This window comes from Lygodium microphyllum, chromosome 11, assembly GCF_053477565.2.
Source record: "Lygodium microphyllum isolate KBCC chromosome 11, Lygodium_microphyllum_v1.1.10, whole genome shotgun sequence".
Lineage (NCBI taxonomy): Eukaryota > Viridiplantae > Streptophyta > Polypodiopsida > Schizaeales > Lygodiaceae > Lygodium > Lygodium microphyllum.
The window spans coordinates 9,742,910-9,764,982 of NC_141145.1; the positions used below are offsets into that span (position 1 = coordinate 9,742,910).

At 41.8% G+C, this 22,073-nt stretch overlaps 1 protein-coding gene across 2 annotated transcripts in view; it reads left to right on the top strand.

The window, feature by feature from the left end:
• Window positions 1-22,073, top strand: part of NRPC2 (nuclear RNA polymerase C2) — a 181,221-nt gene that overhangs the window by 62,654 nt on the left and 96,494 nt on the right. The gene's annotated exons all lie outside the window — the stretch shown is intronic.

Genomic DNA, 22,073 nt, shown 5'->3' on the forward strand with positions numbered 1-22,073 from the left:
GAGTTCATTAAATTGCCTTGGGCCTTAATCTTGAGATTGAATTCCACACAAAAGCTTGTGTCATTTTAGACCTTAGAAAGAGAAAATCACTTCTCTCCTTACTTCCAGAGAATCACGTCTCTCGTCTTTCTTAGTGAGAGAATTCTCTCTCTCGTCTTTCTTAATGAAAGAAAAGACCTTAAATCTTGACTTGTAAGGGAGAGGATGACCCCAAATGAATGCAATGCTCATTACACACAAGTAGACGTTCCCAAGCGTCCCTGGATACACACATAGATACATAAACACAATGCTAGTGCACTTTCTCTTCTTAGAACTCAATTCATCTTCATTTATGTGTAACTCCTTGGTTCTTGTGTACACTCTTACTCTTGGTAGACACTTCTTTCCACCTTCATAACTTATACTGCCTATACCAGATATCCCCGTCATAGTGCTCTGATTATCCCATTAAGTGATGCATTAGGAATATTAGTCTCTAAATGGTCTCATGGCCATGCTAGATCATCATCAATACTTCAAGGAAAGTGAGTCATTAATTTATTGACATAAATTTATTAAATAGAGAATGTGTAATAAGCAATCAATTTAGTGACAAGAGTGGTCCAACAGCTAGTCGCTCTTGTGGGAGTGGGTTGAGAGAGGGGTCGATTTGTATTGTCTATGAGAGATGGATCTTGAGTGTAGTAACCACTAGTTGAAGTAGAGGCTGATGAAGAAAAGTGCTGAAAACACAAAAACGAGGTGATGTACATGATGGAAGCCTATCATTAGCAGTAGTGGGGGGTTGGGCGACATCCATAGACCATGTAGTAGTAGTTGCATGGGGGTTGGACATCTACTGGAAGAGGGTTGATGGCTGAAAACCCACAAGACAAGGATGAGGCTGAATGGTGGCAACGTATCCATTTATAGATGTGGAAGGATCCTTCCAAATTTTTGTTTTGCATGTGGGACACATAAACTCTCTAAAACCACCTCTCGTTCAATGAAACTTTTGGTAATTTATTGTTTTGGGACTGTTTGAAAGAGCTAATCAGGAAGTTTGATGTCAAAAACAAGTGTCGAAACTTGTGGAATACCATGAAAGGATAGGAATCCCCTCTCAATCGTGGATGTCGATGCCGAAGAAGTAAGAGAGTGTGATATTAGTCTTCCTATGGTGCCAAGAACCATGAAAATGAAGATGAGAATGAAGCACCTTGATTGGAAGAGCAAGGTAGAAGTCATTGCCATGATAGCATCAACTACACGATCCACCTTGGGAGGGTAAGCCTCCATGTTGGTAGAAAAGTAAATCACCTAGAAAGATGAAACCGCGAAAGGAACGGTTGGCATCCCATGTCTCCAGGTGCCCAAGAAGGATTGGTGGAAACTTGCATGTTAGCCCTATATTGAAATACAAAACCTTGCAAAAGAGGTCAGAATGTGCAAAACAAAGATTAGTACTGAGATGCTCCAAAGCAAAACAAAAGAGAAAAGTAAAGCTAAATGGAAAAACAATGCAATGAGTGTGCACCTTGACTGGAAGAGCAAGGTAGAAGTCATTGCCATGATAGCATCAAGAGAGATGCTACATGATTTGCCTTGGGAGGGGAAGCCTTCATGCTGGTAGAAAAGCAAATCTCCTAAGAAGATGAAACTACGAAAGGAATGGTGCGCATTCCATTTCTCTAGTTGCCTAGGAAGGATTGGTGCAAACCCACATGTTAGCTCTACATTGAAATACAAAACCTTGCAAAAGAGATTAAAATCTTCAAAACAAAGGTTAGTACTAAGATGCTCCAAAGAAAAGCAAAATTGAATGGAAAAACAATGCAATGAGTTTGTATAATGTGCGTGTAGAATAAAGCAGTAGAGCATCCTATATTAATGGGTTGGAATAACTTGGTTCAGTGCCATGTGTTGGAGTGGAAGATTGAAAAAATATAGGTAAGCCGAAAGGACACTAGCCAAAGGTTCCTAAGGATGACCTAGGACGCCTAAGATACTAGCCTAGTGGAAGGTAATGACCAAACCAATCAAAGATGCTATGAGACACTTATTGGAATGAGGGGGAGATTTAGGATCCACCACACTGGTGTCGAGCTTTTGATGAATACAGATGGCAAGGGATGGAGAAACTGCTTTATCATTGCCGAAAGGGATTGAGGTTGGTTTAGAACTAGGGATTGGATTCAACCTTGGTGTGTGTAGAAGACCCTTAGTTGGGGATGAGGTGATTTTGGGTGTGGGTCTAAGACCTTGGCCTTTGAGCGACAATTGCCATCTACATGGTCTGGCTTTGGGCAAAATGTGCAAAACCGATTCCGTTTAGGCAAGAAGTGTGTGGCCCGTTGTTAGGGTTAGGTCCGTGTGTGTAAGGCATAGTGTTAAAGGGTGGGATTCCCGCTAACAATGTACTAGGGTGTAGAGTGGTATACTTCTGAGTGTCTAGTGATGGCCTAAAACCTTGATGTGCATTAAAGACAATGTGCACTAAGATTGGATAACCTATTGTAGACCTAAAGTAAGGATCTAGATTGAAAGAAGAGGAATCTAAATGTGAAGTGAATGTGGGAGTGAAGGGTGGAAAATGTAAAGGTGAATGAGAAGCACCAAACTCATACTCGAATGAAACAGAGGATGAAGGATTACATTGTGAAACATCTCTAAACATAGAGTTTTCTTCAAAACCATACTGGTACCAATCTAGGTCTCCATGGTGACTCATAGTTTGTTCTTGCATAATAGGAGTAGTAGTATAGAAAAAATTAGCCTTACATAGAAATGGATTATATGAACTTGGTACTAGGCTTGATTATGAAGAGTTTGAACTTTCAGCTATATCTTGAGTGGATAGTCTTTCCTCAACAGAGACATGATCGGTCTCATTAGTAGAGTGCTCCAACTGAGATACACCTTGTAAAGGAGTATGAGATGAAGAAGAGGTGGGTCTTGGTGAGTGATCCCTACAAGAAAGGCTAGTAGGAGCGTTGTCCTCCAAATCAAGACCATGATGCCTCCTCAAGGCCTCCATTAAAGGAGTAGCTGGAGAAAGCATCAAAGGATTTGAAGATGGAGTCCTTTGAGCCGATGTGAATTAGGTATGTGTCGTTCGTGTATCTTGCACGAAATCAAGCACTTCACGATAGTCACCAGATACTCTTTAAAAGAGCACCAACTCTGATACCAAAAGATTTTTAGCAAACTTACTACTGTGGTAAGGGACATGGTGGTGGTTCCTAGGGATTTGTATGCTATTATCATAGTATATATTACTATACTGATCACCCATGATTTAAGTGAGAGTATTGGTAATATACATACCGTGGATTAGTAGTAGAACCTATTGTAAGGCCTTGGTGATTGTCTCAACACTTACTGAATGTCTCTTGATGCAAAGCCTTGCTCAAGAAATATGGATAGTAGCCCTTGAAACCTGCCTTCCTTCAGTGGGTGCATGGTAATTCCTTGATTACAACTTACAACACCAAGCTTTATTGCAAAACTGAAAATAAAAATTTATCTACTTATCTTTTGACAATGGACACCTGGTTGGCCCCAAAACTGGCACCCCTTTGGGTATTTCTTTAGCTTTATTGAAGTAGAAATTGATTTACAATGGGATTCTCCCAATACCCTTTGCAATCCAAACTCCCTTTGCTGTCCAAAGTGACAACATTGCTCTCTTTTGCTCATCTTATGATCTTTGAAGCACATACTTAACCTTCTGATAAGTTGCATCCATGCTCTCCACATAGCAATCAGCCTCTAAGATCTTATCTTTTGTGTGCAAAATAGGGGGTACTTTCTCACCACCCTCTACCACCTCAAAAGGAGCCTTACCAGTGGAACCATGCACCATGTTGTCATATGCAAACTCAACCAGCAGCAAATATTGTTCCCACTACTCTTTGTGGTTTGATACATAACAGTTCAAAAGATCTAAAACTGTGGAGTTAGCCTCCTGGAACAGTCCATCAGTTTGTGGATGAAAGGATGAAGACAATTTCAACGTTATGCTCATATTCTTAAACAATCCTTTCTAAAACACACTTGCCATCCGTAGGTCATGATCACTAGTAATCGACTTTGGCATACCATGGTACTTGAACACATGATGCATAAAAGGACGTGCCATATGATTTGCCTTTATCTTTTTTCTCACTAGAATGAAGTGGGTCTGCTTATTGAATGTGCATATGATAGTGCATATCCCATCATTCCCTATTGATATACGTAGAAACTCAAAGATAAAATCCATAGCAATGATTTGCCAAGGTCTATCAGAGGAATAGGCAAGAGATGCAATAAACCCAACATCTCTTGCCTATCATTCTTGAATTTCTGGCATATTATGCATGTCCTGATAAACTATTCAACATCATGCCTCAAAGCTAGTCAATAAAAGAAGTGCTCAACTGCCTTAACTATGGCATCAATACCTCTATGACCTGCATAAGGAGGAGTATGACTCTTAATCATCACCTTGGCTCTCAATTGCTTTGCGACACATAGTCATCCATGCATCATGAGAAAGCCCTCTCGAAATACAAAGTGATTATGCCTTTGGCCATTGCAAAGCTAATCATATACATTTCCGAAATCGTAATCAACAGTATACTAATCCTTCATGGCATCCAACTTAGTGTGATAAACTATGCTAATAGCCGATAAATGAGGCTTATGAGACAGTGCATCAACCACTACGTTCTTTTTGCCATCTATGTTCACATAGACAAGAAGCTTACCCACTTGATATGCTTCTCAGATAACTTCGTTTGAGTTAAGTAGCACAAAGTCTAATGGTTTGTGTGTATCGTGAAATCAGTCTCTAAAAGATAGTGTTTTCATGTGGAAAGTGCATGAATTACAACCAAGAGCTCTTTCTTATAGACTTGCAAATTCCTCTCTGCACCATGGAGAAAACGCTTCTCATAAGCAATTACATGGTCATCTTGCATTAAAACAACCCCAACGTCGTTCCCACATGCTTCACATTGCACAACAAATGACTTCTTGAGATCACGTAATACAATTACAAGATCGGAAGTCATTTTATCCTTAAATGCATTAAATGCTGAAATTTCCATTGCTATACATTTGAATGGCACATTCTTCTTTTGCAAAGCATGCGATGGAGAAGCAATTGCAGCAAAGTTTTGAACATGCTTTTTGTAGTACAAACAAGACACATAAAATTGTGGATCTCATGAACATTCCCCAACATGTGGCCATAAACAAATTGCCTCAACCTTAGCATGATCCATGCGAATGCGGTTAGCCGATACAATGTGATCCAAAAAGTGAATCTCATGCAAAAAGAATTCACTTTTCTTGTCATTAATCAACAACTAATGCTTGCATCTCTTTAAATACTATTGCTAAATTCTTTCAATGCTCGGCCTCATTCTTCGAAAAGACAATCATGTCATCAAAGAAAGTGCCCACAAATTCCCTATGTTGCAAAATATGTGATCCATTATTCTATTGACTGTGGCAGGAGCATTTATAAGCCCAAATGGCATGACAAGAAACTCATACAAACCAAAAGATGTTTGGAAGGTTGTCTTTGGTACATCCTAAGGCCTAATCCAAATTTGATGGTAACTACTTTTCAAATCTATGCGGCTGAAATGACTGCCTCTTGCCATTAGTCCAAGATATCATTAATCCTAGGTATTGGAAATGTATTCTTTATCGTGATTTTGTTCAAAGCACAATAGTCAATGCACATGCACCACGACCTATCCTTCTTCTGCACTAGAAGCAATGGACAATAAAATTGAGATGAACTGGGCTGAATCAGCCCTTTCTCTAATAGCTCATTAACTTGACTCGTTATCTCCTTTTGTTGGGCTGCATTAATTCTGTAAGGTGGCTTATTAGGAGGGCTACTGCCGAGGATCAAATCTATACCATGATCCTCATGCCTTTCAGGTGGTAAGTGTCTCAGAAGTGACTGAGAAAAGCAATCAGCATACATTTGCAAAATTACATGTGATCTTTATCCAAGCGAGTGACATTCCCAATATTTTTATCATCACCCTTATCCTTAGTGAAAATCAAGTAAGCTGAAAGATGATTTTTCATTACTTTGAAAATAGTAGAAGCAGATACAACACGCACAGATTCCCCTTTCAACTTTACACCCAAAGTATAAACTTTGCCTCTATGAAAGAGGGTCACAATCTTATCATGAGAATCAATCATTGCATTCACACGATGGCACCAAGACATACCAAGAAATACATCATATCCTTCCAAAGGAGCAATAAAGAACTCTTTGCTGTTCACATAACTTTGAATACGCAAACAAAGCTTTCCAATATTAGGAGTGACCGGCTTTGCATGTCCTTTGCATGCCATACCAATCTCACTTATGGGTCCCATCTCATCCTCTCTAATACCTAAACGGGCTGCCATATCAAGAGAGATGAAATTTAATCGTGCCCTTGGATCAAGAAAAATCAATGCATGCTGATCTCCTATTTTGCCTTATGTCGTACAAAGTTTAGTACTATCATCATTGGGCTGATTTGCGACTATATCAGACACTAATGTTGGGTTTGACTCACGCCTACACTCATAGAGGAGTATCAGTGATCTTCAGTAGGACACTGGGGCACTTTTTACTCTCTGTACGAGAGGGTTTCCCCCCCTAGACTTATTCCTTTTATTTGATGTGCCTATCTTATACAATTTTAAGCACTTACTGTGTTTCACACTCTTTGGGTGTGAACACCCTCTTACAACCCTAAGGTTCAAAGGTTGTACTTTGTACTTGCACCTTACACTTCAGATTATTGCATTGGGTGTTGTGCTCTCACACTCTACACAGTGTACTCCACTGTCAGCTGAGATTCAATCTCTTCCTACTCTTACATTTGGTATCAAAACTGGCCACCGCCAGCAAGCTGAGCCTCAGCATTCAGCTCCATAGCTCCTTGTGAAGGGCTGCCGCTCCAATTGCCTGCACTAGAGCAGTCCGCCAGCCAGCTAGTTCGTCTGCCCTCTGGTTTGCACCCTGCTGCGTAATAGCTGCCCCAATTTCCTGCGTGCGCCGCCAATTTGGGCAGCTCTTTTGTCTTGTATGCCACCACCACAGGCGCCAGATCCCTGCGCCCACCTCTAGTTGCGCCGTCTGCCTAGCCTCAGGTCTGCTCGTTTGCATCTCCACTTGCTTTGGTTGAGCACCGCCTACACGACCAGCTCTGCCTTTTCCTGTGAGTTGAGCTTCACCAGCACCCGCCAAGTCTGACTGAGCTGTGCTTGCCAGTCCAGCTCTCCACCTCCAGCTGCTATCTGCAGCGCTAGGTCCGCCACCACAGCTCAGACTCCGAGCTAAAACGTTTTTTAACCAAAAAATATTAATTTTTAATACAAATTCACTTTTCGGAAAGGGGCTTGTTGCCCAGACAAGCATTCTTAGTTCCGGTACGTGTTTGGGACACAATTACAGCAGAGATTTTATGCATTTTGGGCCAAACATTTGGGGCTTTTGCAATCAGCTTAGTGATTGACACATGTATATTTGTGATAGTCTGAAATAGACTGATTTTGTGTATTTTGGAACAATAAAATTTGAGGCTTTTGCATTTTTGATGTTGCTGAGTGTTTATTGCACCTTGGACAGCGTGCATTTCAGACAGTTTTGACAGTGTGCGCTTCAAATTGCTAATTACAGCAAAGTACTTGCTGTAATTTCTAGAAATTCAGAGATTTTCAGGTTGGTCCAGCTTTAGACATTGCTCTTTTGCTCTCTAGTAGCATCATTTATCATGTCAAATCAGGGAGGTTGTGAGGTGCCTCCTCCAATAGACCCGGAGGAGTCCTCTTAGTAGTCGACCGAAATTCATATCCATGCACATCACCATCCAGTCTCCCCATGGGAAACCTAGGACTTAGTTGAACGTGGGAATCTCAGTTCTACTTCACAGGGGAAGCGTGGACAAGTCACTCCTAACAATCTAATGCCCGCCTAAGAAAGATCACTTTGTAATCAATCAAAGGCAGAAGTGAGGTTAACACCGCACTTGGTTCAAAGAGAGTGAGAGACGGGGGAGAGTGTAACACGATTCCTCTACCCATATGGTAAAATCTCAACTTCGGCTCCCTAAAACAGTGTTAAACCTGGTAACTAATCCTACCAATATTGGGAGGGTCACGATTTAATTAGCTCTATCTAGTGTTGGAAAGTTACCCGGCTTATTTGGTCTACCCAGCCATAGACATTCGATCGTCAAGATCAAAGCCTTCCACTTTTCTCGATCGGGTTTGTTTTAGTTTTCTAATTAGCAAAGCATAGTACCACATTATTTGGACATATAAAAAAAACAGCTTCCTTTTATTACTCAGTTAAACTGGGTTCGTTAAACTCAATCTTTAGTATAACAAATAATTCAGAAATCAAATACTTTATTTCATAATAACAAGCATAACCATCACTTTGCAGAGTGGTACAAAACTGTCTTTCTACAAAAAGACATTGTCCAGTCTAGGATAGGACCTTTCAATATCATAGGATTGGGCTGTATGTGATTGCACTCCGTCTACCGTCAATAGGGAATTTACTAGCTCAGAGCCCTTCTAAGCTTCCCTGAGCCTTAGGAGCCGTCCTACATGGCAGGGGCACTTATCACTCGGTCCTTTGCTCTCTCAGGTGCTCGAGTGATTAAAAACCAAAAACAACTCTCTCCCTCGGGAGCATAGGATCCCCGCTTGTAGGTGAGTTTTTCCATACTCTGCAAAGTGTTTAGGGAGTATTGGGTTGGAAATCCCAACGTCTTGAACCACCACAATGCACAACTCGTTACTCGTCTAGTTGTTACAAGCACGTAATCATAAGGGATATAATTCATCATTTACAAATCCAAAAGTAAACATAACCATAAAACATTTTTAAAACACTTGTCAATGTATGTGATGCATAGAATCTATTCCCCTCATCAATTCCTTGTTCTTTCCTAAAAAAGCAATTGATAATACTAACATGTTTTTGTAAGTTTAAGTACGTTCTAACTAATCGTAATCTATGTAACAGACTTATCCTATAGGCTTTTCTAACATTACTAACTTATCCCTTATTTTATCGTAAGATGCAAAAAAGCAATAACATAAAATAGAAAAATTAGAAATTTGTAGTTTAATAGCTTAAAAGTAATCATTTTCTTATGTACTAAACTTGATTATCTCTGTTCGGCCATCCGTCGTGATTAGAAGTTATGACCGCAACCTCGGTTTGTTGTGGAATATCCGGTCCTTCGAGTTGAATGGATTCAGGGGTAACTTCCGCTTGCGCTTTAGCAGCGACTACTTTCTCGTGTTGGGGAGCTCTCCGAGTATGACCTTGATTAGCTTCTCGATGTCTCTTGGGAGCCATGGAAGAAGCTTGATGGATTTGAGCAGCGCTTTTGTGTAGGTGTGGAGAGAGAGAGGCTTGGCTGATTGCAGTAGAGCTTGGTCACGTCAACAGTAGAGAGACTTCTGCAAGGGTAGTTTTTGTTTTTTTTTGTTGTGACGCTCTATCTCTACTTATATAGTAATCAGAGGGGGGGGAGGGTAAAATAGAGAACGCTTACTTTTAGCGTTTTCGATAACATCATCAATGATGTTAGAGAGGGGCTCTGTTTTTGGAATGTAGCGTGGAGATAAAGATAAGAATTTATGAATATATGGTGAGCACCGCGCGTCGCGTTGTCGGGCGGGCGTCACTCCAAGGCTAATGTGGCGACCAAGGTATAGACCTTAGCATCTTGGTCTTGGCATACTTGCCAACGGCTATGAAGGCTTCGTTGGTTGCGCGCGAGAAGCTTCCACTAGCTTGTAGGAAAAGCTTTCCAAGAGGTTACCCATCTTGGCAGTGTTGTCACCCAAGTACACTTAACTGCCAAGTGACTATTCACTAGGCTAGTTTTTTTTGTTGTTTTATACTACAAACATAGTTTTAATAAGCTTGTCTTGGGAGGGTTTTCCGAGCCTTCATTTAATTATCTTGATAGTTAGAGCTAGTTTTTAAAAATGTGAAATCTTTACTATTTTTTAAAAAACATAAATCAGTTTTTGGAATGTATATGTGTATTGTTTATTAAAATAAACTAAGTAATGGGGACATTACAAAGGTGATGTATATACTTACGTATCCAAGGAGGATAGGCTGGATGGTAATAACTATTCCCTATGATCCTTACGTATCCAAGGAGGATATTGTTTAACACAAATCAATTTTTGAAATGTATATGCATATTGTTTATTAGAATATACTAAGTAATAGGGACATTACTGAGGTGATGTATATACTTACGTATCCAAGGAGGATAGGTTGGATGGTAATAACTATTCCCTATGGTCCTTCATGATGAAGAATGTGCTAATTGCAAAGAATCTTTGGGATTATGTCAACAGTGAAGAAGTTAGGCCGGAGTTGTGGCTCTTGCTACTCCTCCAGGAGGACATGGACAATGGGCAACTCGGCTTGTTCAGCCCGCTCCAGCTCAACCACTTTCCCAAAGATTAGCAGCACAAAAGGCATGTGATACACAGGATGCACAGACTTTGTCTCGCTGATTGCATTGGTAGTTCAACGGTCTATCATTCCTCACATTCGGTTTGCAACTTCTTCACGAGAAGCCTGGCTGAACTTAGAGCAGATGTTTACCAGAAGATTGAGACGTACATCTCTTTCTTGAAGAAAGAGCTTGAAGCAGTGAAGATGGATGAGGGTGATTCTATACAGGATCATCTGAATAAAATTGAGGACTTGTGTGAGTAGCTTACGAATGTAGATGAGTATTACTCAAATGCACAGTTGATATCTACTACCTTGAATTAATTGCCGCCCTCGTACTTGGCCTTTCATACGGCCTTGAACCTCACCATGAGGATTGCCCCATAGCTACTCACTTTCCTTCAGCTGGTTAGTTTGCTCTTAGAAGAGAAGCAGATAAGAAAGAAGAGTGGTATGGATGTTATAGCCTTTGAGCCAACTTTTATGGCAAGGCAGAAAGGCAAGGGCAGCTAAGCAAAGAATGCTCCGCAGAGCTCTGGGACTTCAGGCACCTCACAGGGCAATAAGAAACAGGGAGGCATGCAAGCCAAGAAGGGCAAGTGCTGTTGGGTATTTGACTCACACATGCCTCACTTGCGCCTACGCTCATATGGGAGTGTCGGTGATCAGTAGGACACTGGGGCACTTTTTACTCTCGGTAGGAGAGGTTTTTTTCCCCAGACTTATGGTCTTATTGTCGTATGTACTTATGTGCTTATGTTACACACATTTGGGCACTTAGTGTGTGTCGGGTGTGAACACCCCCTACAACCTTGAGGTTTAAGGGTTGTACTTTGTACTTTCTGGTTACACTCATTAAGTCTATTCTCTTGGGTATCGTACTTCAACTCTGTCTCTCACTCTCACACTGTCTACTGAATTCCAGCTGCACCTCGATCCTTCCATCTCACATTTGGTATCAGAGCTCAGCTCCTGCCTGCAGCGTGTAGTCTTGACTGCACCCGAGCCACCTCTGCTCAGCGTCTGCTCCAAGTCATCAGTCTTCAGTACGCCAGTGCTGTTCGTCAGACGTCGCTTCCTGCCTCCAGCTTACAGAGCAGACGTCTCCAGCTAACTTAGGGCACGCAACTTGTCTCCAGCGGAACGTTTGCCCAACCACGTCAGTCTCGTCTGCCCAACCACGTCAGTCTCGTCAGTCTCGTCATGTCAGCTGCAGGCGCTGACGTCTGCCAGCGCGCTGTTCGTCAGCGCCCAAACGGCCGCCCGTCTGCCCCGTAGTCCATGTCAGCCACGACGCTGCCTACGTTGACTGTCCAGCCCGCCCAACGACCAGCGACCTGCCACTCTGCTTGTGACTGTCCAACCCGCCCGCCCGTTTGACCAGCGACCTGTCACTCTACTCGTCCGCCTGCAATCCTCGTCAGCAATCGTCGTTTGACCAGCGTCCACCCTGACCACGTCAGGTGTGTTTTAAAAAAAAAAACAAAAATTTTAATTTTAGCCCAGAACAAAGCTCTGGAAGCGGAGGTTCATACGCGGCAGGCACAGCACAGGTGTGGGATAAATTTGATGCAAATTTCTGGACTGGATCATCAGAAATTTTGGGGCTTTTGTGTATTTTGAGGACAGTTGCATATAAACTGTTGGTACAGTTACAGAAAGACTGTTTTGACAGAAAACAAGGAAGACAGATTGGACGGAAACAACTATTCGCTTTGGTTATTCATGATGAAGAATGTATTAGTGGCCAAGAATTTATGGGATTATATCAGTGGAGAGGAAACTCGACTGGGAGTTGTAGCTCCCGTTACTCCTCCTCCCCATGGCGCACGTGGACAACGGGGACCTCAGCTCGCTCCACCTCAGCCACTTCCTCCAAGAACTGCAGCTCAAAAAGCTTGGGATACACATGATGCACAGGCCTTGTCGCTGATTGCTCTGGTAGTTCAGCGGTCCATCATACCTCATATCCGTTTGGCATCTTCTTCACGAGATGCATGGTTGACTTTGGAGCATATGTTTGCAGGAAAGAATGAGACTCGGATCTCTTTCTTGAAGAAAGAGTTGGAAACTCTGAAGATGTATGAGGGTGATTCTATGCAGGATCACTTAAATAAGATTCAGGACTTGAGGGAGCAGCTCATGAATGTAAATGAGTATTTTTCGGATGCATAGTTGATATCCACCACCTTGAATTTCTTACCTCCTTCGTACTTGTCTTTTCATACTGCATTGAATCTCACCATGAGGATTGCTGAGCACCCACTCACTTTTATTCAGCTGGTTAGTTTGCTTCTAGAGGAGGAGCAAACACGGAAAAATAGTGGTGTGGATGCTATTGTCTCTAAGCAGGCTTTTGTGGCAAGACAGAAAGGCAAAAATAGCAAGTTGAAAAATGCTCCACAAAGTTCTGGCACTTCGGGCACATCGCAGAATCAGACACAAGGGGGGATGCAAGCTAAAAAAGGCAAATGTCATTATTGTAAGAAGCCCGGCCACTATATCACTGAGTGCAGGAAGCGCATTGCCAAAGAGAACAAGGAGTTAGGAGTGTCTGTTTCTACTACTCCTTTCACTGCTAGTGAGTCCGCGTCCTTTGTTGTGGATAGGGACTATTGTTTTTACACTTGCAGTTATGACATCTCTTGGGACGATAGAGCACTTAGCTCTATAGAGGATGCTAACACTTGGTTCTTTGATAGTGGTGCTTCTAGACATATTACATCTCGCAGAGATTTGTTTGCTTCAATTAGTGCACCTCCCGTTGGAAAATCGGTACAGTGTGCCAATAATGCATCATACCCTGTTCGTGGTATTGGGGAGATTCAGCTCACAGCCATTGATGGCTCTATTCTCCGCCTGCAGGATGCTTTGTTTGTGCCTGGAATCAATAAAAATTTGCTTTCTATTTCTTCTTTGGCACGTTGTGGTTTGTAGGTTACCTTTGATGATGACCGTTGCATGGTTAGAGATAAAGGACGCATGACTTTGGTCTTGACAGGATCTTTGTGTTATGGTTTATATGAGTTGGATGCTCTTGCAGTAGATCAGTCGGCATACTTGACATCCACTCTTAGTCTTGCTATGATATAGGCGGAGTTATGGCATGCTCGTTTGGGGCATGTAAACTTTGGCAGCTTGATGCTTTTGCAGCGTATTCAGATGCTGGATGGCTTACCTCTCTTGGAGAGACCGACTGAGCACGTATGCGAGGGATGCATTTTGGGGAAAATGCATGGGTTCTCATTTCCTCGTGATGTTGCTTTCAGAGCAACAACCAGGTTGCAGTTGGTGCATTCAGATGTTTGTGGGCCTATGCAAACCATGTCATTGGGCGGTTGTTATTATTTTGTGACATTCATTGATGACTTTACATGTTTTTGCTGGGTCTACTGCTTGAAAAAGAAGTCAGAAGTGTATGATGCATTTTTGGCCTTCAGTGCACTTGTTGAAAATCAATCTGGATTAAAGATTAAGACTCTCTGTTCGGACCGAGGGGGGGAATGCATGTCCCATATGCTGAATTCTTTTTTGCAGCTGAAGGTCATAGTCCATCAGTATACTACAGCCTATACTCCACAGTAGAATGGGATAGCAGAGAGGAAGAATCGGTCACTCATGGAGATGGCCAGATGTATGCTGAAGGCAAAGAGCTTGCCTCATAGTTTTTGGATGGAAGTAGTCATGTGTGCTTCTAATATTTTGAACAGATGCCCTACCAAAGCCTTGAAGACCATCACACCTTTTGAGGCTTGGAACAGCCGTAAACCTTCTGTTGGTCACTTTCGTACCTTTGGGTGTCTTGCCTATGCCCATATTCCACAGGTACTTAGAAAAACGTTGGACAACAAGGCTGTTAAGTGCATTTTTATGGGATATAGCAATGAGAGCAAAGGCTACAGACTCTATGATCCCGTTACAAAGAAGGTTTTTGTCAGCAGGGAAGTTGTTTTTGATGAAAAATCAGAATTATCCTTGCCTGGTTTGGACACATATCAGGCTGCCCGTGATGTTTTTGAAGGGCTGCTGCCCATTACTTTTGGTGATTCAGCTGGAGCTTCAGAAAATGAACCTAATGTTCAGCCAGCTGCTCCTATGGAAAGTGCAAAAATTCAGCCATTGGCTGATCGAAATATTCAGCATCATGCTGAAACTGAAATTGAGCAAGAGCTTGCACACAGTCAGGATGCTAGACAGTTACCTAGATGGTATTTGCAGACTATGCAAGATAGTCCTTTGGATGCACCCATGGCTGGTCGTACTAGAAGGCAAACTCGTTTGCATGATTCAGCACATACCATGGAGTTTATTATGGCAGCAAGTACTTTTGATAATGAAGAGCCTGAATGTTATGAGGATGCACAACACAGTGTGCATTGGATGGCAGCAATGCAAGCTGAATTAGATTCTATTACTAAGAATTAAACTTGGGATTTGGTGTCCTTGCCATTTGGGAAGAAAGCCATTGGAACGAAATGGGTCTACAAACTGAAAAGAAAAGCAGATGGATCCATTGATAAATACAAGGCACGGCTTGTAGCTAAAGGCTACGCACAGAAAAGGGGCATTGATTATGAGGAGACATTTGGTCCTACTTCCCGTATGACGACCATGAGGTCTATGATTGCTTTGGCTGCACATTATGGTTGGACAGTGCATCAGCTAGATATCAAGATTGCATTTTTACATGGGGATCTTCAGGAGGAAGTTTATGTACAGCAGCCCATTGGTTTTGCAGTTGAAGGCTCAGAACATTTGGTATGCAAGCTCAAAAAGGCACTATATGGTTTGAAACAAGCTCCTAGAGCTTGGTATGCAAAAATAGATGCTTTCTTGGTTGGTTAGGGGTTTCTAAACAGCTCATCTGAGTCTACCCTTTACGTATGTAAAGAAGGGGGATCTATGCTGATTATATGTCTTTATGTTGATGACCTTTTGCTCACTGGAACACATGCTGATCAGATTTCAGCATTCAAACATAATTTGCAGCAAACTTTTGACATGTCTGACTTGGGAATTTTGCATTACTACTTGGGCATCCAGTTCATACATAATGCTCGAGGTATTGGGCTATCACAGTCAAGGTATATTGGGCAGCTTCTTGAGAAGTTTGGCTTATAGGATTGCAAGCAAGTTTGTACTCCCATGGAACCTGGACTGAAACTGTCATTACATGATGATAGTGATTTGTTTGATATATATACATATGCTCCTGCAGTTGGATATCTTATCTATCTCTGCAATACTAGGCCAGATATACAATTTGCAGTTTCAGCTTTGAGCAGGTATATGCATCAGCCACGTATGTCACATTGGCAAGCTGTCAAGCGTGTTTTTCGCTACTTGTAGGGTACTCGTTCTCTTGGGTTGCTTTATGCCAAGGGGGGACCACTGCAGTTACATGCTTACAGTGATTCTGATTGGGCTGGTGATTATGATACGTGTCACTCCACTAGTGGCAATTGTTTCTTTCTTGGCTCTTCTTGCATTTCTTGGCTTAGCAAGAAACAATCCACTGTTGTCACATCGTCATGTGAAGCTGAATACAAGGCAGCTTTCACTACCACAGTTAAATGCGTATGGCTTAGACACTTGCTAGCTGATTTGGATGTATCTGTTATGGAGCCTACTTCTTTGTTCACTGACAGTCAGAGTGCCATTGCAGTGGCACGGAACCCAGTGTTTCATGCTCGCACGAATCACATTGAGATCCATTATCACTTTGTCAGAGAGAGGCTACATGCAGGTGATATTAGCCTTGTCTATTGTCCTACCACCAGTAATGTGACAGACATCTTCACCAAAGCTCTTCCTCGTGACAAATTTGAAGCATTTCGCGATGCTTTAAATTTGATATGCTTTGGTGGCGGATGATCCTTGTACTCTTGATCACTCTTCACTCTAGGGGGATTTGTTGGGTATTTGACTCACGCACGCCTCACTTGCGCCTATGCTCATATGGGAGTGTTGGTGATCAGTAGGACACTGGGGCACTTTTTACTCTCGGTAGGAGAGGTTTTTTTCCCCAGACTTATGGTCTTATTGTCGTATGTACTTATGTGTTTATGTTATACACATTTGGGCACTTAGTGTGTGTCGGGTGTGAACACCGCCTACAACCCTAAGGTTTAAGGGTTGTACTTTGTACTTTCTGGTTACACTCATTCAGTCTATTCTCTTGGCTGTCGTGCTTCAACTCTGTCTCTCACTCTCACACTGTCTACTGAATCCCAGCTGCACCTTGATCCTTCCATCTCACAAGTGCCACTATTGCAAGAAGCCAGGACACTACATTACTGAGTGTAGAAAGTGTATAGCCAAGGAGGAGTTAGGGATGTGTATATCTGATGCACCTTCTACTGCTACTGAGTTTGCGTCTTTGTTGCAAATAGGGACTATTGTTTTTACATATGTAGTTATGACTCTTCTTGGGTTGATAGAGCATTTAAATCTACTCAGGATGTGGGCACATGGTTTTTTGACAGTGGTGCTTCTAGGCATATTACATCTCGCGGAAATTTATTTGCTTCTGTTATTGCAGCCCTGGTTGGCAAGTCTGTACAGTATGCCAACAATGCATCATAGCCTATTAGAGGTATTTGGGAGATTGTGTTCACAGCCATTGATGACTCTATTCTTTGCTTTGAGGATTCCTTGTTTGTGCCAAGTATAAAGAAAAATTTGTTATCTATTTTTTCTATGGCAAGGTGTGGTTTGCAGGTCACCTTTGATGATGACAGATGCATGGTGAGAGATAAGGATTACATGACTTTGGTTTTAATTGGCACTCTATGTTATGGGTTATCTGAGTTGGATACTTTTTCAGTTGATTAGGTGGTCTATCTAGCGTCCACTCTTACTCTTGCTATGTCACATACAGAGTTATAGCATGTTCGCATGGGGTATGTAAACTATGGTAGTTTGATGCTTATGCAGCATACATAGATGCTTGATGGTTTACCACTCTTGGAGATATCTCTTGAGCACTCATGCGAGGGATGTATTTTGGGGAAAATGCATCGTTTTTTCGCTTCCCCGTGATGTTGCTTTTAGAGCAACTACCAGGTTATAGATTGTGCACTCAAATGTATGTGGCCCTATGCAGACAAAGCATTGGGTGGCTGTTACTATTTTGTCACTTTCACTGATGACTTTACTCATCTTTGCTAGATCTACTCTTTGGTAAAAAAGTCAGAAGTGTATATTGCAGATTGTGTATTCGGATGTATGTGGACCTATGCAGACAAAGTCATTGGGTGGATGTTATTATTTTCTCACCTTCCTTGATCACTTTACTTGTTTCTGTTGCGTCTACTCTTTGGTGAAAAAGTTAGAAGTGTATGATGCATTTTTGGCTTTTCTAGCACTTGCTGAAAATCAATCTAGTTGCAAGGTGAAGACTCTCCGTTCGGATGACCGAGGGGGGGAATACATGTCCTTTATGCTGAATTCCTTTTTGAAGCAGAAGGGCATTGTTCATTAGTACACTACTACTTATACTCCATAGCAGAATGAGGTTGCAGAGAGGAAGAATCCGTCATTCATGGAGATAGCTAGATGTATGCTGAAAGCAAAGAGCTTGCTAGTTTTTGAATGGAAGCAATTATGTGTGCTTGCCATGTCTTGAATAGGTGCCCCACCAAGGCATTAAAAAATGTGACGCCTTTTGAGACTGGGAACAACTGGAAACCTTCTATTGAGCGTTTTCATACTTTTGGGTGTCTTGCATATGTACACTTTCCCAAGGTAGTTAGGAAGAAGTTGGATAACAAGGCTGTTAAATGCATTTTTGTGGGGTACAATAGCGATAGCAAAGGATATAGATTATATGATCCTCTCTCTAAAAAGGTATTTGTCAGTATGGATGTGGTTTTGGATGAAAAATCAGAATTATTACTTGCTGGTTTTGACACATATCAGGCTGCCAATGATGTGTTTGAAGGGCTGTTGCCCATTTCTTTTAGTGATAGAGTTGGAGCTTCAGCAAGTGAACTTAATGTTCAACCAGCTGCTCCATTGGGTAATGCAGAAAATCAGACCATGGCTGATTTGAATATTTAGGAAGGTGCTGAATTTGAAATTGAGCAAGAGCTTGTACACAGTTAGAAGGCTAGACAAATGCCTAGATGGTATTTGCAGACTATGAAAGATAGTCATTTGGATGCTCTTATTGTTGGTCATACTAGAAGGCAAGCTAGTATGCATGATGGTGCACATACCATGGAGTTTGTTATGGTAGCAGATACATTCGATGATGAGGAGCTTGAATGTTTTGAGGATGCACAACATAGTGTGCATTGGATGGCAGCAATGCAAGCTGAGTTTGATTCCATCATAAAGAATCAAACATGGGATTTAGTATCTTTGCGTGTTGGGAAAAAAGCCATGGGTATAAAGTGGGTCTATAAGCCTAAAAGGAATGCAGATGGATCCATTGACAAATATACGGTCAAGCTTGCGGCTAAGGGTTGCGCATAGAAGAAAGGCATTGACTATGAGGAGACATTTGCTCCTACGTCCCGCATGACTAGCATTAGGTCTATGGTTGCTTTGGCTGCCCATTATGGATGGATTGTGCATGAGCTCGATATAAAGACTGCCTTTTCACATGGGTAACCTCAAGAAGAAGTATATGTAAACCAGCTCATTGGTTTTGTAGTTGAGGGATCCGAACACTTGGTCTGCAAGCTGAAAAAGGCTTTATATGGTTTGAAACAAGTTCCTCAAGCTTGGTATGCAAAGATTGATGCCTTTTTACTCAGCCAAGGGTTGATAAACAACTCATCAAAGTCTACCCTTTACGTATGTAAAGAGGGGAGATCCTTGCTGGTTTTGTCTATATGTTGATCTTTTGCTTTCGTAGACACATGCTGATCAGATTTCAATATTCAAACAAAATTTGCAACACACTTTTGAGATGCCAGATTTGGGGCCTTTTCACTATTACTTGGGTATTTAGTTCATTCATGATGCTAGAGGCATTGGATTGTCATAGTCCAGATACATTGGTAAACTTCTTGAGAGGTTTGGCTTACACGATTGCAAGCCAGTTTGTATATCAAAGGAACCTAGACTGAAGTTGTCATTGCATGATGACATTGACTTGTTTGGTATCCATACATATGCTCAGCAGTTGGATGTCTTATCTACCTATGCAACAGAAGGGCGGACATACAGTTTGCAGTTTGAGCCTTGAGCAAATATATGTACCAGTGACGCATGTTACATTGGCAAGCTGTCAAGCGTGTTTTTTGTTACTTGCAGGGTACTAGGACTCTTGGATTGCTTTATCCCAAGGGGGGATCACTGCACTTACATGCTTACAGTGATTCTGATTGGGCAAGTGATTATGTTTCTCATCACTCCACTAGTGGCAATTGTTTCTCTCTTGGCTCATCTTGCATCTCAGGGCTTTAGGAAGAAACAATCCAGTATTGCCACATTGTCATGTGAAGTTGAATATAAGGCATCTTTCACTACCACAGTTGAATGCATACGGCTTAAACACTTGTTAGCTGACTTGTGTTTCATGCATGGACTAAACACATTGAGATCCATTATCACTTTGTTAGAAAGAGGCTACATGCAGGAGATATCAGCCTTGTCTACTGTCCTACCAACAACAATGTGGCAAACATCTTCACCAAAGCTTTTCCTTGTGACAAATTTGAAGCAACCATTTGCTTGAACTTGACCCAAGTTATAGGTTCCTTTCCTTGAATGAGAAGTGTAGACCACCACTGCAATGCATTTCTGTTCAAGAATGTGGCTGCCTTGCGTATCTTAGATGCCTCTGTGAACTTGTCTCCAGAATAGGCTATATCAAATTGTTGAATAAAAGTAAGTGCTTTCAGTCTATCTTGTGCACCACCGAAAGGCTTAAACATCACACTTTTACCACCTTCATCATAGTCCTTTGGCGGTCCTATGGGTGTCAAATTATCATAAATAGGCTGCTGTAAAAAGGGTGCATTTGCTGAATTTATATGCAAACTAGCACTATGAGATGCACTTGCATAACCAGCCCCAAATCCTTGTGGTCCAACACTCCTTGGAGGTGCTGATACATGTCCATATGGCCCACTCTATGCCCCAGGCATCATGCCTATGCTGCTATACATGGGATTATGCATTACTTTTGCATTACTTGGATGCACTTTCCCAAACTTGCATGGGAAAGTTTTGCCAAGTGGTAGCCTTGTAAACTGAATTTTGAGCATTATCCACATTGTTATATTCAAATTTAGTCTAAAATTACTGAAAATTAATATAATATTATTTTGGTGCCCAGAAAAACAGTTGGCCAGCCAGTAACTAGATTGGCTAGGCCGCTTCATCTTCTGAGTGTCCTTCTGCCATTTTTGACCATTGGATTGGTGGCGTTAAGGACCATTAAATGCCACATCTTTAGTGTCACCAATTTGCACTTATGGCCAAATAAATGACTCAGGCCAATAACTGGCATTGGATACCACCTAGTATTTGTGCGACATAACTAATTACAACTTTTGCCTTTGACATGTGTTGATTCCCTTGGATCCTAGGCTTATTAATTTGAACTAACCTTAGCTGCACCTCACATGTGCAACATTTACTTAAACATGTGATTAAAAATTAATCCACATGTTAAGTGAGGCTTGCAAAAATACTTGTCATCATGACAGCCCCTCATGTCCATGTATTACACAACTGTGAGGTAAGCAATCCGGAATTCAAGACAGCATGCTCATGGGAAGGAGGATTGGTAAGGAATGCGGTTGCTATATGCACCAATGCAATGCCCTGATGTAGTCCTTCATAGCAGAAGAATAAGCAACAAACTGCTGCTGAAGTTGCATCTCTAAGGTGACTTAGTGAGTGAAGGTGAATTCATAAGAGTCTCAAAAAAGTGTGGCAAGGTATCATGGGCGAGGCAAACTTGCTTCACATGAATCGAACCTGCATTGGTACAAATCAAAGAAAAGAAACAACTGGTTAGACATTTATCTGGTCCCACAATGGAAGCAATTGGAGCAAGCTGGTCACTAAGTGGTGTTTGGGCGATACAATTCTCAATGGGGCATCTGTCACATATAGCATCTTGCTGTACATCGTAGATGCAGTCACCAGTGGCACCATGGGTCAAACTCTCCTCTCCAAAGGGCAAGGAATGTGACCGCTACATCTTCAAATCTAGCAAAATGCAAAGTTGAGTTCACCTCTGGATGTCCAGAGTCCAAACAGTCCTGGAATATGCAGCAGCTTGAGTACTCCTTCCATGAAGAGGGGGGCTAAAGCCACAAATACATCCGGTAGGTCATGCACAGTTGTAGCAGCAAAAGGCTGCAGTCTACAGTTGCATCTCTGGGTGCACAGGTCTGAATTGAAGGATTTCAAGCTCTGATTGCAATTGTTGTACTCTAGCCAAGCAAAGTATTTCATCCAGGGCCAGGGGAAGATACCCAATGAGAGCTTGAAGGATTTCAAGCTCTGATTGCAATTGTTGTACTCTAGCCAAGCAAAGTATTTCATCCAGGGCCAGGGGAAGATACCCAAACTGTTCTGCCTTAATATGATGCATGCAATTTGTTCTATGGTGGACTAT